The sequence below is a fragment of the Lonchura striata genome, chromosome Z (assembly GCF_050655825.1).
Source record: "Lonchura striata isolate lonStrDom1 chromosome Z, ASM5065582v1, whole genome shotgun sequence".
NCBI lineage: Eukaryota > Metazoa > Chordata > Aves > Passeriformes > Estrildidae > Lonchura > Lonchura striata.
The window spans coordinates 22,684,279-22,688,184 of record NC_140740.1 but is presented as its reverse complement, the minus strand read 5'-3'; the positions used below and the strand labels follow the sequence as shown (position 1 = coordinate 22,688,184).

The following is a 3,906-nucleotide window of genomic DNA, read 5'->3' as shown; positions in this document are numbered from 1 at the left end:
TAAGCCTCACACACATGCAAAAACCCCTAAACCAAAGTAAAACACCACAACAATTCTTGTAGGTACTTTTATATGGACTGCAAACATGCAAAACTTCAGAATGAGATTTTCAAAAGCAGTATGTCTTCACCTTGTCCTAACAGTTTTCCAAACAGAGGCAACAAAAATATTAAAATTCTGGAAGCTCTCAAATCCTTTCATCTCAGTCTAATCCTGAAAATAAATTTATGTTATGTGTCTTCTGAAAAATAGGCTTAATTATATTCTATTAAGGAGAATTTTTTTCTTCGTTTTTTTTGGGTTTTTTTGTTTTTTGTTTTTTTTTTTTATCTGCTCTCTAGTACTGGAAAGAAAGCAAGATCTTTCTTGTGGCATAGAATAGCAGCAGAAAGAAGAATTTAATAGACTGTATTTAGAGCTTCATTTTTCTCTACCGGTTATTTTTGCTAGACAGCCAAGAATTGCTGGACAGCCAAGCTGATAGGATATGGGTGGAGCAATGGATGATGTCTACCCTAGCTTTACCCAAGCCTTTGAGTGTCTCCTAGAGAATGCTTAAACACAAATTGCCAAAATGCCCAGCAAGGAAGACTGAAGAAATGGATGAGGACTGGCACAAAGTAAAGCTGGAGGCAAGTCAGGAGTGCTCTGACCCCCAGAGCCTGATCCTGGGGCACATACTCTTTACTGTCTTCATTCATGGCCAAGCTGGAGGAGCAGTTTAGCCTCAGCAAGTCTGCAGACAATATGAAACTGGCAAGAGCACCTGATAGCTCAAATGCTTTTGCCGTTCAGAGGGATCTCGGCAGACTAAAGAATTGGCCTGAGGGGAATCTGATGGCGTTCAACAAAGGGAAATTGAGAAGTCTTGGACTTGGGCAGGAATAACCCCGGGCCTCAGGAGCTGCAGGAGGCCAACTGCCTGGGAAGCAGCTTTTTTGTTTTCCTCCCTTGCCGGCTTGGGGTTGGGCTGCAAAGCACAGGCGGAGGGATGGCTGCAGCCAGGCACAGAGAGGGTTTGCACCTGCCCCTGCCGCGCCGAGCCCGGCCCGCGCCGGGGGCCCGAGCGCAGCGCCCCCCTCAGGCCGCGCGCCGCCGGCGCAGCCGCGGCCGTTGCGCTGCGGCCGTTGCGGCGGCACTCGGCGATCGGTGCCATGGCGGAGCTGCCGCTGCCCGCCGGGCTCTGCGCCAGCACCTTCCCCGCCAAGCTGTGGCGCCTGGCGAACAGCCCCCGCGTCCGCTCCGTGCGCTGGGACAGCCGGGCCCAGGGGCTGCTCATCGACCGCTGCCTCTTCGAGCGGGAGCTGCTCAGCCCGGGCGACGCCGCCGGGGCGGGCGGTGAGAGGGCGGGGCCGGCCCCGGACTCCTTCCAGGCGTCGCACTTCGGCAGCTTCGTGCGGCAGCTCAACCTCTACGGCTTCCACAAGGTGCCGGGCAGCGTTGGCTCAGCTGCGCCGGGCGAATCCGGACGCTGGCTCCACTACAGCAACCCCAACTTTCGCCGCGACCGCCCCGACCTCCTGCTCCGCATCAAGCGCCTGACCAGGGCCAACAGGCAGCGGCTGGCGGCGGGGCTGGAGGTGCGCAGCCGCCAGCCCAGCCGCTTCCAGCAGCTCCACGCGGAGCGCGCGGTCCCGTCCTTCCCCGCCGGGCAGCCGCCCGGAGCCGGTGAGACAGGGCGGGAGCTGCGGGCGCGGAGGGCGGCGGGGCTGAGGCCGCGGGCACTGCCCGGCGGGGCAGGAGCGGGCCCTGCCCGCTCTGGGGCTGCTCAGCGCAGCTGCCCCGGCCGGCACAGGGGCTGTCCTGGGGCAAGGCAGCTGTGCCGGCAGGGCCCGGGAGCTGTGCCGGCTGTGCCGGGCTGCCGGGGCTGCGGGACAGGCCCGCCGCGGCTGCGCTCACGCGGCTCGGCTGCAGCTGGCCCGGCCGTGCGCCCTGGCTGGCGCTGCTCCTTGCCAGCCCTGGGGTGCTTGGGGAGCTCTCCGTGAGTGCGTGTGAGCTGAGGGCTCGGTCCTGGTCAGGTCCGCTGGGAGGGACCCCCCTGTCCCTCTGGGGCAGCGGGCAAGAGAGCTGCAGTTGGGGTTCTGGCAGTTGGCCCCTGCCGGGGAAGGGCAGTGGGACAGTTTTCCCAGACAGTTGAGCCAATAGGGGAGAGCAAAGTAGACAAGGAACTGCTAGTTAAATAGCCCCACAGCATCTTGGATTCTCTTTTTTTCTTTCTCACCCTGCTTGGGAGGGTGGGAGCTTTTGTCTTCCCTGACATAAGTACAGTTGCTGCCAAGGGAAGCACACCCAAATCCCAATAATGATCCAGCCCTTCCTTTGCTTCCTTTCTTCTTTCCTCACTCCTACACAGTGCTCTCCTACCAGGACCTCAATGCTGCCTCACCTGAGGGTTTAGAGCTGCCTCCAGGCCCTTCCAGGCAAAGTGCAGGTGCTCAGCAGTCTGAGTTTTTCCTAGCATCTCCCAAGAAAATCTTTACCTCGTCTGGACCTCTTGGGGTTTCATCAGAGGAACCAGGCACGGGCAAATTTAATCCCAGCTGTGAGCTCATCATCCCACTGGGTGCCATGGAGCATAAATGCCACCCTGAGCTCATCGTTCCTCTGTTTCCTATAGACCATCACAGCCCTTCCATGGCTTCTCCACAGAGAAGCTGCTTTACATCTTCCACATTTTCCCTCTTTCTTTGAATGAAGACAAACTAGGACAGTGATAGGAGATTGCAGATATTTAAGACTGTCTGCCCTGCAAATCAAGCCATGCCATTGAAATGAGCTCTGTGTGCTCCAGAACAGCTGCACCAGCAGCATATGGCCTCAGCCTCAAGGTTGTTTTTAGAATAAACTCACTAATTTCAGTGTGTGTGTCTGAGGATCTGGGCTCTTCCTGGGCGAATCTACATCCTGTGGTCTTTTGTGATGAGAAACTCCAGCAGCCAAATCCCAAAGCTGCTGAGAAGATACAAAAGGCTGTGATTAGAAGGTGTCTTTGTGTGTGTGTGTCTATCCCAGATTTACAATCCATGGTAAAATCTATGTACATGTCAATTAGGATAACTATTTAAGAGGAAGAACTCATTTTTCCAATTCTCTGGGAAGTCTGAATACATTTTTGGAACTGAGGTTGCTGTGTGCTTCTTGTGATGATTGATCCAAGGCAGCACTAGAGCTCTGCATCGCAAAGCGACATTCAGGAGCCTGACCAATGTGTTTGGATTCTTGCAGCCACCAAAGACACTTCGGCCCCCTGTGCTGCAGCTGTCCGTGCTGGTTTCATAGCATGGACAGCTCCCAGCTGGCTGTGGAGTACTCCTGGGGAAGAGGAATTGCCCCCAGTGGATCTGGACATGGTGCTTGAGACACTGGAGGAGATGTTTTCTCCGTCTGCTCAGGTAACTGCGTTGCACAAGATGAAAGGGGCTGGACTGAGAGCTTTTGAATGTTGTTGCAGGGCTCAGAAGCAAAGGCTTCTTGAGTTCAGCTGTGAACAGACAGCTGTGAACAGTGCTTGCTAAAGCAAGGTTTCCTGAAGAAGAAGGAATGAAAAATTCTGCCCCCTGAGTAAGGATGAAAAGGTGTGAGCCTTTTTGGGTTGGCCAAGTTTGGGTGCTCGTTTTCCTGGGAAGAATCCCTCCTGCAGGGGCATTTTTGGTGAGGAAGTGGAAGCTCCGTAGGTTCTAAGAGGCTTTGTTTGATGGAAAGAAGAGAAGAGTGTTTGGAGAATTGCCACTGAAGGCAAAGTGTCCCGTGCAGGGAGGGCCATGCGAGAGGTGCCTCTGTTCCAGCAGCAGATGTGGAGATGTGGGCTCTGCCTCTTTTGGGTGGGAAGGCCAAGGCAAAGCAGGGCTGGGCTGCAGCCGCTGCTGCTGTGAGAGGCCTGCCGTGCCTGCAGGCACTCCCAGAGCC

General features: G+C 55.4%; 1 pseudogene; it reads left to right on the top strand.

Annotated features, from left to right (window-relative positions):
• The first annotated feature begins 1,154 nt into the window (after positions 1-1,154).
• LOC146763699 (heat shock factor protein 5 pseudogene) lies at positions 1,155-3,279 on the top strand (annotated as a pseudogene).
• Positions 3,280-3,906: the final 627 nt, after the last annotated feature.